This window comes from Miniopterus schreibersii, assembly GCF_964146895.1.
Source record: "Miniopterus schreibersii genome assembly, chromosome: 3".
Taxonomy (NCBI): Eukaryota; Metazoa; Chordata; class Mammalia; order Chiroptera; family Miniopteridae; genus Miniopterus; species Miniopterus schreibersii.
This window is the reverse complement of record NC_138103.1, coordinates 76,886,601-76,899,142: the sequence shown is the minus strand read 5'-3', so window position 1 is coordinate 76,899,142 and position 12,542 is coordinate 76,886,601. Positions and strand designations below refer to the sequence as shown.

General features: G+C 52.9%; 1 protein-coding gene across 1 annotated transcript in view; it reads right to left on the bottom strand.

Annotated features, from left to right (window-relative positions):
* The window catches only part of AHRR (aryl hydrocarbon receptor repressor), a 69,581-nt gene extending 65,687 nt beyond the window's left edge, over positions 1-3,894 (bottom strand). Inside the window, exon 1 of the mRNA XM_081132563.1 lies at positions 3,828-3,894. The gene's annotated coding sequence lies outside the window, so the exon portion shown is untranslated. The remainder of the gene's footprint in view (positions 1-3,827) is intronic.
* Between the last annotated feature and the right edge of the window lie 8,648 nt (positions 3,895-12,542).

Sequence of the window (12,542 nt, the reverse complement as noted above, 5' to 3'; positions counted from 1 at the left end):
AAGAATAGGCATACTGTGGTCAACTGATGTTCAACAAGGGTGCCAAGGCCATTCAATGGGGAAAGGACAGTCTCTTTGACAGATGATGCTGGGACAACTGGATATTCGCAGGCCAGAGAGTGAGGTTGGACCCTTACCTCACAGGATATGAAAAAACTTAACCAAAGTTAGTTAAAAGACCGAAGTGTAAGTGTTAAACTATAAAACTCTCAAAGAAAACATAGTGCTATACATGTATCTTCATGACCTTAAGTTTGGCAATGGATTCTTAGAAATGTTACCAAAAGCACAAGTAACAAAAGAAAAAATTGACAAATTGGACTTCATCAAAATTAAAAGCTGTGCTCTGAAGAACACTATCAAAAAAGTGAAAGGACAACCCTCAGAATGGGAGAAAATATTTACCAATCATATAACTGACAAGGGTCTAGAATTCACACTATACAAAGAATTCCTAAACTCAACAACAAAAAGACAAACAACTCAATTTAAAAGTGGGCAAACAACTCGAGTAGATATTTTTCCAAAGAAAATACAGAAATAGTCAACAAACACGTGAAAAGATGCTGAACACCATTAGTCACTGGGGAAATGTCAATCCAACCCACTACGAGATCCCACACCACACCCACTGGGACGGCTGTAAGGAAAGGAACAGAGAAGAGCAAGGCTTGGGGAGGCTGCAGAGAAACTGGGGCCTTGCGCTGTGCCAGTGTGAACGTAACATAGTGGGGCTGCTGCGCAAAACAGTGTGGCATTTCCGCAAACAGCTAAACACAGAGTCGCCATATGACCCAGCAACCCCACTCCTAGGTGGATGTCCAAGAGAACTGAAAATGTGTTCAAATAAAACCTGACACACAGTTGCTCCCAGCTGCACATTCACGGGGAGCCGAAAAGGGGAAGCAACTCAAACGTCCGTCATCTGGTGGATGGACAAACAAGACATGCTCTCTGTAGAGTGGAATATGACTCAGCCATAAAAGGAATGAAGTTCTGCTGCTATAACATGGATGAACCTTGCAAACGCGACTTGTGTGAAAGAAGGCAGGCGCCAAGGGGCACACATTGACTCCATTGATGCGAAATGTCCAGAACAGGCAAATTCATAGAGATGGAAAATAGATTCGTGGTTGCCAGGGGCTGGGGGTGGGGAGTGGGGGGTGGGGGTGGGGAGTGAGCACAAATGAGTACAGAGTTTCCATCTGGGGTGAAGAAAATATTTTGGAATTGTACAGAAGTGGCAGTTGCACAACTTTGGCAATATACTAAATAAATGCCACTGAACTGTATACATTTTTAAATGGTTAATTCTTTGCTATGTGAATTTTACCTCAATAAAAAATGTACAACACAAATTTATATACAAATGTAAATAAAATCTCTGGAATGGTAAGGTGGAGAGGGTATGGCAGGGGAGAACCCGGTGCCAGAGGCAGAAAAGCCTGCAGGGAGCTCTTCAGGAAGGGAGTGGAGAATGGTGGAGCAGCAGGGGCTTGAAGGTCGAAAGCCCGTTTTAGGCTGGTGGAGATAGTGCTGTGGAGGTGACGGGGAGCCCTGATCCATGGGTTGTGGTGGGTGAGTGGGGATAGGGTCCAGGGGGCCACAGGCTGGAGCAGGAACAGGTGGACGGATGTTTCAGAAGGCCCCGCCTTCTCAGCCTCACCCTGTGCCAGGGCTACCAGGCCCGCACTTCTTGAGAAGCAAGTCATGTCCTTGGTGGCTGGACACTGTTATGCAAGACCCTCCTCACAGCAGGAGCTAAGACAGGATCTAGACTCCTCTGTGTGACCCTTCCCTGTCCTCGGCTACCGCCTGCTCCCCCACAAGCCACATTCTCCCTGTGTCTCCAGCTCGGTGCTCAAAGGGCCCTAAAAACGCAGGCTATGATAAAAAGTGCCAAGAACAGGTAACTATCTCCAGGTACCCCTCCGCTGGGGGTGTGGAAGCCGGCTGTTGCGCCCCCTCTCCCATCCACAGTCCCAGTTGAGTAACAGTTTGGAATCTGATCTGTGCCGAGTTCCCAGCCTAGGAATCATAAATAACGGAGGCGGATACTGCGCAGTAGGTTCTCCATTCTACTAAATATTTGTGTACTCTCCTCAAAAACATGAAGCCTCCTAGGGTTGAACCAACCTTCCCACGGAAATGTCCCTCTGAGGAGGGACGCAGGTCTCAGCCCAGGATCAGCCTCCTTCTCTAAGGGGGGCAGGAGACCCTCTCCATTAGGCCCCTTGTAGCCTGCAGCTGCCCAGGACCAGGGTCTTCCTGCAGCCGTGGACAGTGCTGGGGCAGGGGCACGTGGGGGGCTGGGTGCCACACAGGCGAACAACAGATGCACTGAGCCCTACTAGGAGACTCGTGGGCCTTCCACCCCTACCAAGCTCTGACCTGATTGTGTGTCTCAGAGAAATCTGAACTTTTGCACAAACCCTTCTCTTATAAGAGGTAAGAGAAATAACTGTCCTTTTAAGAAAATACAGGTAAGAAAAACCAAACAGAAATCCTCCCCACCCAGCAGTGCCCCCACCCTGGGCACCCATCACTCTGGGACCAACCCTGGACAGAAACCACACAGAGTCTGGGTCCAAACTCTGCCAGTCAGCGCCTGGAACTCCTCCGTAAAATAGGGTGACTTCCGGCCACCTCAGGAAGGCCGCAGGAGATGGCAGAGCCCCCTGGGTCAGGGCCTCGGGGGGACGGTCTGCACACGACTGCAGGGTCTCCTCCACCACAACTAACAGGCTCCCACCCAGGAGCCTGCAGAAGCCAGGCCTGCTGTGGGGCAGAGGCCAACCAGGCTTAGGGGCCTGCCTCTGCCAGAAACCCTCGGAGAGTGGCCTCGGCTGAGAAGTCCAGTTCATAGCTATCAAGTACCCAGAGCCTGGGGACAGATGCCCAGGGCACACACTTAGGACCAGAGCCTGTGGTTGATCCCACAGAAGCCACCTCCCCAACCCCACGATGACACTAACAGCTGGAGGCCTTCTGGATGCTTCCAGGGGGCAAATACCTCCAGCCCTAGCCCCTGGAACCTACCGGGAAATAGGAGGAACCCAAGGGCTGAGTGGCCCAAAGCCTCTCACCCCTGACCCTGACCAGCACCTGCCCCTCCCAGTGGGGGTCACTGGGGCAACACTAGGGTGGGCAGGTCCCTGAGGGTCTGTGCCACTCACAGAGTATCCACGACCTGGGATTTTCAGCCACTCAAAACAGGACTTTAGGGGAAAAACTTTCTTGGTGCCACTAACTGAAACCCAGCGAATTCCTGGAACTTGGGCCCTTCCGCCCTTCCCAAGTGTGAGACCCAAGCCTGGTGCTCCATGCCAGGAAGCAGGGGCCAAGCTGTGCCAGGGGCCGAGCTGTGCCACCCCCGCTCTGGGTGCCCCCAGCGCAGCCTTCCCCACCCCCAGCTGCCCTGGTGAGGGCTCAGGGCATGGGTTCAAAGCCCCTCTGCCAGCATCTTCCCAAAACATCTCTGAGAGAACTGGACTAAGACTGAAGGGCAATGAAACCAACTCCCCCAGAGCCGCCTGGTCACAGCCGGAGCGTCAAGTCACCGCGTGGGGGGAAGGCGAGGATGGGGGGTGAGGCTGCGGGTGGGGGGACCCAGGGACCATGATCAGCGGACGTGGCCGGCTTTCCTCAGAAGCCCCGTTTTAATTTTTAAGTGAGAAGCTGCCCGTCGGACCCCGGCGCGCGGAGACGTGGGGATGCGGCGGGAGGATGCCCCGGGGCAGGATGGGGCCGGGGGACCGGTGGGAAGAGGGCTCCCTGCGAGCGTCCCCGTCTCGCGGCCGGGCCGGGAGCCCGCCCAGGGCACTTACCGGGCCGCTCGGCGCGGAGGCTCAGGCGCGCCCGCGGGGGAAGCCCGCCCGGGCCAGGAGCTGCGGCGGCGCGGCGGCGGGCGCTCGCATCCCGGGGACCAGGCGGCGGCCGCAGCCTGAAGCGCGGCCCCACCCCGGCACCGAGCCGCCCCGCCCCGCCCCCGCCGACCGCCCCGCAGGCGGCAGGGGGCGCGCGCGCGCATCCCCTGGCTCCCGCCGGGCTGTGTGCCGGGCTCGCGCCCTGCGTCCCTCTGTCCCCGTGGCGTCCCCAGGAACTGTCGGCTCCGGGGTGGGCGGTGCCCGCGCCCCTCGAGGCCCCCACGCTCCCCTCTCCTCTACTCCTTCCCTCAGTCGCGCTCCCCTCCCACCTGCGCCCGCGTAGCTCGAGCGCGCACCTGCGCGCGGGCCCGGGGCCAGGCTCAGGCTCCCCCGGCCGCGGGGTCCCGGCGGTCCCCATCCGAATAGAAAACGGAGGGTAGTGGCCGGCCCCGCCTGCTCCAAGGGCTTGTGAGAGTCAAAAGGTTTTACAAACTATAAAATAGTAATACATCTAATCTTTTGACCCTGAACTTCCCAGGAACCCCAGCTTCGTTCGTGTGACGTCCCAATCCGGGATATTTCGGGTCCCACCAGGGGGGTGCGCATGGCGTGGACACCCTGCTCTGCGAGCCCGCGCGCGGTGGGCACCTGGACCCCGCGCGGCCAAGTGCAGGACCCTCTCCTCGTCTTTCTCCCTGGACCTCCAGGGGGGAGTACCTGCCAGCTCCCCGGGCGTGCTCCCTCCTCTCTTCCTTTCTTCCACTCTGGGGTCCTCAGGGCCCTTCTCCTTCTCTGTCCTGGTGCAGACCTCAGGACTCACACACGCGCGCACACACACACACACACACACACACACACACACCCCGCGAGGCTCAACCCCGTGTCCTGCCCTGGAGCTCCCCGCACACCCCCCGAGCCTGGGCGCACATCTGGAAGTCTCTGCCCAACGTCTGAGAGGCCCCCAGACACCCCAGCCCACTCTGAGGCCACTGCCCTCACCAGCCCGCCCATGGGTCGCCAGGCCTCCGCTCTCTCCCACAGTCCAGTCCATCGGTGGTTCCGGGGTGGCACTTCTCATCCAAGCCCCATTTACCAACCTCGCAACCCTGCAGCCAGCCCTGGAGTGGCTTCTGTGCCCTCTCCTGCCCCACCGTCATAGCCAAAGATGTCACTCCAGGCGCCCCCCAGGCTGAGCAAAATGCTGTCTCCCCAGAAGCCCCCAGCTCCTTCCCCCTGGCCTCACTGATGTGCTCTGAATGAGCAATGTGCTGGGACCTTTGCACTCACTGTCCCCTCAGGAAAATGCTCTTCTCCAGGTACTCACAGGGCCAGCCTCCTGTTCTTGCTGCCTCAGAGAGAACACCCACCCCAAATGGAAGGCCACCACTATCCATTTCCTCTCCTTGATGTTTTTCATAGTGTATACACCCCTGAAATCACAGCAGGTGTTTCTTTACTCCTTGGATCTAACAGGTAAACGCACCAGCCAGGGTTGCTCTGTACGCCTCTACCAAGGAAGAGCATGGCACCTGCTGCACAGCAGGGGCTGAAAATGTTGGTGGAGTAAATGGTTTTATATTATTTTTTGACATGCAACAACGTGCAACTACAATGCTGATTGTTTTAAGTAGTTAAAATCAGTAGTTGTGACTTGGTCCAATTTTTGTAAAATATGTTACTGGTGAGAGGATGAGACCTCGGTTCTTGTCTTCTTGAAGGAAAGATTTCAGTCAAGTGCAGCAAAGCAAGCAAGAATTTATTGGCCACAGCAAAAATACACTCAGATGGGACTTTTATTAAAGCTGGGGACAGTGAAACAAGGAAGGGCTTAGCATAGAGGAAGCAACAGGGGAGCCTAGGCTGGGCTGCTTTGGCTCACTGGGAAGTCAGAAAAAAGGGAGCCTTGGAGACAGGTTCAGGGGGTTAGCCAGGGATGCACACTGGGTTCTTTGCTTTGGGAGTATTTCTCTCTCTCTTGCAGGTGGGAATCTTAGGGGAGGTCTCAGAGGAGGGTCTCAATAGAATATTCATCAGCTTTCCAGGTGTGTCCTTTTAGGACTGAGGTCTCCACTGCTTGGTCAGCACCAGAGCAGGGGGTCATTGGTCAAATGCAGCTGGTCCTGAGGCAGCCATGGTGTTGCTTGTTTGGTTTTGGTGCTAGGAATCTGGGGCTTTCCACCCTGGTGACCTTCTGTACCTGGCCCATTGTCGTTGTTCTTCTCTTGTCTGCCTGACTGCCTATTACAATTATACACAGAAAAGTTGGTCTGCTAACTCCAATGCTACAGGTGAACTTTAATGTCTTCTTTATACTTTCTAAAATTTTTACAGTTTCTAAATATTTTTGCAAGAAGCATGTGGGGTCCAGCTGGTGTGACTCAGTGGTTGAGCCTCAACCCATGAGCCAGAAGGTCACTTTTCAATTCCCTGTCAGGGCACATGCCCGGGTTGCAGGCTCAATTCTCAGTCGGGGACATGCATGAGGCAGCTGATGGATGATTCTCTCTTATTGATGTTTCTCTCTCTCTCTCCCTCTCCCTTCCTCTGTCTGAAATCAATAAAAACATAACAAACAAACAAACAAAAAAAGCATGTAGTACTTTCGTACCTTTTTGGTAGTTTTTTCTTTTTGTTAAAGAAAATAGGTAAGCATGTATATGGTGTTGGGGGGATGGCTCTTGGAATGGCAGTGGTGACGTGGGTCTGCTGTGGGAAGTCTAGGCCTATAGGAGACCTTTGGATCTAGGAATGTGGGCAGACACCTGGGTGGGCACCCTGAGGAATTAGAACTTTGTAGTAAGAGCTGACACTCCCCTGCATGGGAAGACAGCTCCCCCAAATCTCAGGGAACCTCTTGCTAGTCTTGTTGTCCAGACACCAGTCATACCCACCCCATCCCATCAGGGGACTGGCTGCAGCCAGACAGGTGAAGCTGTACAGCCCAATTTCCGAAGAAAACCAGTATCCACCTTCCCCCTCCTTCCCTTAAACTGCCCTGGATGGGCAGAGGCCACCCCCCTGCCCCCCCCCCCCCCCCCCGCTGGTCCCCAAAGCAGAGCCTCAGGTAGTCAATGGAACTGAGAGGAAACAAGATGACACTCCCCATTTGGCCTTGTGATGGGGGGCAGGGCAGGAACTTTCATTCACCTTGTAACCTGCTATATAGCTCCATAGCCCATGGGGGGGGGAGAAGAAGGAAAGGGGGAGGGGGAGGGAGAGGAAAGGGAGAGAGAGGGGGGAGAAAGGAGGAAAGAGAGTGAGGGGTGGGGGTGGGAGGTGTCGAGGAGGGGGAGGGAGGGCCAACTTACTATATTTTATTTCCTTTCTTGCACAACCCCCAGCCCCGACTGAACAGACTCATTTGCTTGGTTTTCTTTGAACCTGCTCTTGTCCTCCACATCCTTTGGCAGCTCTGTAAATTCTGTCCCTGAGCCTTCCGCACGGTTCCATGAGTCAGACCATCTCAATCCCACACACACAGGGACGGCTCCCTTCAGGCCGCTGCCCACTCCCCCGGCTTCCCTTGGGCTGTCCCATGTTGGTTCCTTTTCCTGAACCCCTCGCCTTCCTCTTGGTTTACTCACTTTTGCTGGAGCAAACCCTCCAGGAGGTAAATGTAGGAGGAAAACTTCTTGCAGACTCTACACAAGGATAGAACTGTAGGTGGAAACAACTTTCCCTCCACATGCCTGATGTCTGCTGCTCCTGGTGCGGCCATCCTGTCCCTGAGCCTCATGTGGGCCTGTGCCAGCCCTCTCGGGAGGGTTCCGGTCTCCTTGTCCCCCGTGGTCCTCAAGGCAGCCTTGTCCAGATGCCAGTGCACCTTTCTTCCAAAGAAGCCTCACCTGTTCTGGAAAGTGGCCCCCACTTTTGTTTTGAAGTTTTCTTCCCTATAGTTTTCTGTTCTTTCTTTTCCCCCTACCAGATATTCTATTTGTAATTTTTACAGGTGAATTCTCATCTTGTACTCCTTCTTTCTTAAAGGATTGGTTCATTTTTTAATGGATGCAGTGTCTTCATTCATCCTGGAGATGCCAACTGTAAAGTACAGGATTCTAAATGCTTCAATTGCCTTTTACAAATGTCAGGTGAACTCTGCCGCGCTTCATACAGGGCAGCACTGCCCTGAAGAGCACTCTGGGTGGTAGGCTTGTTGGGTGCTCTGGTTCTTTGCATTGTTGAAGGCAATATCAAGAGGTACTCTGCCATCTTAAAACCTTCCTGAATTACTGGCAGCTAGTGTGACCTACTTAAAACACCCCTGCTGGCCTGTGTGGCATATGGTGGGAAGAGCTGACAGTTCAGGTGTGACCTCTGCACTCCCCATCTCTCAGTGAGACAGGGCAGGGCCAAACCCCAGCCTAACTACTGCTGATCATGTGACCTCTGCCAAATTATGGGCCCTCTGTGGGTCTCCATTTTCCTGTCTATAAAACAGGTAAATATAGACCAATGGAACAGAATTAAGAGCCCAGAAATAAACCCCCTCATGCGTGGTCAATGATGTTTGACAAGGGTCCCAAGATAATTCGATGGGAAAACAGTCATTCCAAAAACGGTGGTGGGAGCCCGGCCGGCTGTGGCTCAGCGGTTGAGCGTCGACCTAGGATCCAGGCGATCAGGGTTCGATTCCCGGTCAGGGCACATGCCCGGGTTGCGGGCTCGATCAATGACTCTCTCATCATTGATGTTTCTATCTCTCTCTCTCCCTCTCCTTTCCTCTCTCTGAAATCAATAAAAAAATATATATATAAAAAAAACCCAAAACCACAAAAATGGTGGTGGGACAACAAGGTTTCCACATGCAAAAGAATGAAGTTGGACCCTTACCTCACACCATATGTAAAAATTAACTCAAAATGGATCAAACCTAAGCATAAAAGATAAAACTCTTAGAAGAAAACATAGGGGAAAAGCTTCATGACATTGGATTTGGCATTGGTATCCTACATAACAACACCAAAAGCACAAGCAATAAAAGGGAAAAAAATACATCAGAATGTACAACTTTTGTGCACAAAGGACACTAACAAGAGTGAAAAGGTAACTTATCATAAAAAGACAAACAACCAATTAAAAATGGATAAAGGACTTGAACAGACATTTCTCCAAACAATATATACAAGTAGCCAATAAGCACATGGCAAGATGCTCATCACTAATCATTAGGGGAATGCATATCATACCACAATGAGGTGACACCTCACACCCACTAGAATGACTATCATAATAAAAACAAAAAGTGATGTGGAGAAGTTGGAACCTGGTGCACTTCGGTAGGAATGTAAGATGGTGCAGCCACTGTGGAAAATAGCATGGAGGGTCCTCAAAAAAATAACCCACCACTCCTGGGTACAGAACCAAAGAATTGAAAGCAGGGTATTGAAGATATATTTGTGCACCCATGTTCCCAGTAGCATTATGCACTAATGGCCGAAAGGTGGGAACAAACCAAATGCCCATCGACGAATGGATGAGCACAATGTGGTAACATATATACAACAGAATGTTATTCAGTCTTAAAAAGGAAGGAACTTCTGACTCAGGCTGCAACATGGATTAACCTTGACGTGAAATAAGCCAGTCACAAAAGGACAAATACTGTGATATCCCTTATATGAGGCCCCTAGAGACACTGAATTCATAGAGACAGAAAGTAGATGGTAGGTGCCAGGGCTGGGGCGCGGGGATGGGGAGTTAGTGTTTCATGGGGACAGAGTTTCATTTTGGGAATATGGAAAAGTTGTGGAAATGATAGCTGTGCAACAATGTGAATGTGCTTAATGCCAACACACACTTAAAAATAGTTAAAATGGTAAGTTTTATGTTCTATATATTTTACCACACACAAACACACACAAACAGGTTAAGAATCCCCACCTTTACCTACTTATCCAGCAGGTATGTATGTCCCCACTCTTAGAGGCAGACATGGGCCAGCTTCCTGGAGCCTCTAGTCTGAAGTCAGATATTGATCAAATAATCACATGCACACACTCACACATACATAGACTCATACACGCACTCACACACACATGCACTCACACTTACATGTGCACGCATGAGTAAGCCCACACTGCACGTAAGTGCTAGAGAAGCAGCAAACTCCAAACTGCTCCAGGCCCGTCTGTCAGGTGGCATGAGGGTGAGGGGCTGGGGATGAGGAAGACACAAGGCCCAGCTCCTAAGGTCCCCACCTTCCAGGGCAGCAGGGCAGCCCCTCCTCGTGGGCACCTTGGTCAGAGGAGACAAGAGGACCATCCAGCAGCAGGGACTCCACGGGGACTGACTCAGACACATGGCAGGGTGAACAGGCCTGACCTCTGCTCTCGCCATCCCAGGTGGAGTAACAGCCCGCATCTCTGCCCCCTTGGCCCCTGGTGCCAATTCCCCCTCTGCCCAGGCCCCCACCTGCTCTCCTCCTTGGCCAGACTCATCTAGACTGGGACAGGGGACTCTCCCATCTGGCAAAGGTGACTTTAGTTGTGATCTGTGTGGTGGCCAAGGTCAGGTGTCCTGACTGTTCCGGGATTATTCTCAGCTTTGTGAAGAACTGGACAAGAATTTCAGGGGTCTTGAGCAGGTCCTTCATTTCTCCAAAAGTCAAATTAGGAGCTGGGTCAACACATGTTCAAATGGCAAGAGAGGGAGTCATGAGAGCATGTGCCCAGAGAACAGGTAACTGGGGATGGGGGACAAAGATAGGGGCCTTGGGGCTGAGGATGGGGGACAGGGGTAGAAGATGAGGGAGTTATGGGGAAGCAAAGGTGGGGGACAGAGGACAGGGGATGGAGGACAAGAATGGGGGACTGGGTACAGTGGTGGCCTCGGCAGCTTGCCTGGCTTAGCCTCCATGACCTTGCCGGGCCAGGCCAGGCCGGCTGCCCGGCAGTGCTTCCTTTGCTCATCCCAACACCCGACACCCAGTGGACCAGGTGCAGCTTGAACAAAGCAACGTGATGAATGAAAGGCTGCAAAAGTCAGTGTTTCCACAACTTCCTAGGGCATTGTCATCGTCGTGTCCCATCCCGTCCGCCCCCCCTGGTTTCTGTGTGACTTCTGTGAATTCCATGCTGGCAGGCCAGAATGAAGTGGCTGGAGACCCTGAGGCGTGACTGCACTGCCCCCGTGTGGCCGACTGCTTGTGGGCTGTGTTGGGTGTCCTTTACCTTCCTGCCCCTTTGCCAGGGCAGCCTGGTGGAGCAGAGGGCTTGCTCACCACCCTTCAGGTAGCCCTGCCCCCAGCAGGACACCTCCCCCTACCCCCAAAGCTCCCAGTCCCCCTCACCCAAGTCCTCAGTGACTGCCCAACCCCCCACTCACGCTCCCCCACGCCCCACATGTCCCCCACTCCTCACTGTGCCTCCATTGGCTAAAACCTTTGACTCCCACTTCGAGGGTCTGTGCCACCTGAGTATCTGTACCAGACACCTGAGTGCATCAGTACCAAATACCTAAGAATATCTGCACCACATCTGTGTTTCTGTACCACACCTGAGAGTATCTATACCACACATCTGAGCACATCTGTATCTTACCTGATAGTGTCACCATACCTGAGCACAAGTACCTTACCTGAGAGTATCTGCTCCATACACCCCAGCACATCTATACCTTGCCTGAGTCTGCACCACACACCTGTGAGCTGCCGAGAAGCCCATACTATTTTCATACAGGAACAGCTCTCCCAGCTAGTGAGGAAAGACCTTAACTCATCTATAATCTGACTTTTTCTTTGTGTCTATCTCCCCTTCCCTAACTCAGAAATGCAATTAATACCATTCACACATCATACAATCTCCTCACTGTGGCTGATACAGTGTGAGAGAACAGGTCTCTCAGCATCCATGTCTGGCATTGGGTGATCCACAGAGATTAAACACCATGTACCTGGCGGAAGGTGCCTCACCAAGGCCTTGAACTGCCACTGCTCCAAGATCAGCTCGAGAGGCCTCCAGCTTCCTGGGGCTTCAGGCTGAATCCAGGGCCCCAGGAGCTGCAGTGCAGGGTAGGTAGGGTGAAGTGGGTGGCCGAGGAAGCCAGCATTTGGAGGATGGGGCCCAGATAGAGCATGGAGAGGCTGGACTGGTGGCGACGCCTACTGCCCTCACTCTAAGCTTGAGGTCTTTACATGCCTGAGATCAAGGGAGAAATGGGAGTGGTGTCTTCCACGGGCACTTCTAGTAGGGACGGTGTGTAGCATGAGAATGGGGACAGGGAAGCAGCAGTTACTGGGTGCAGGGGTTGTGGGTATGAGATTAGATGGAGATGTTGATTCCAGTGTGTTTGTGAGAACCAAAGAAGTCACCTGAGCACATGGATGTGTGGGACTCACAAAGTCAGTTCTAGGGTCTGAAGGCCTCACAGAGTCTGGAGCTTAGGGTCTGGGGGTCTGAAGGCCACTTGTAGTTGCAAATTTGGGATTTGGGGTCAGGGGATTGACATCACTAAAGTAGAATTTGGGGTCACGTGCTGGTGCTGTGTCATGAGTGTGTTGGTGTCCAAAGAGGCACTAACATAAAAAATAGTGGAAATCCTCAGAGATCCCCGTGGACCCTCCCCCACTGAGCTCACACAGATAGTGACCAGTGATGTTCACATCCCTCTAATCACTGACACCATGAATAAGAAACCCACACCTCCCCAGATCCCCACATCCCCAACCAGCAAGGTGCT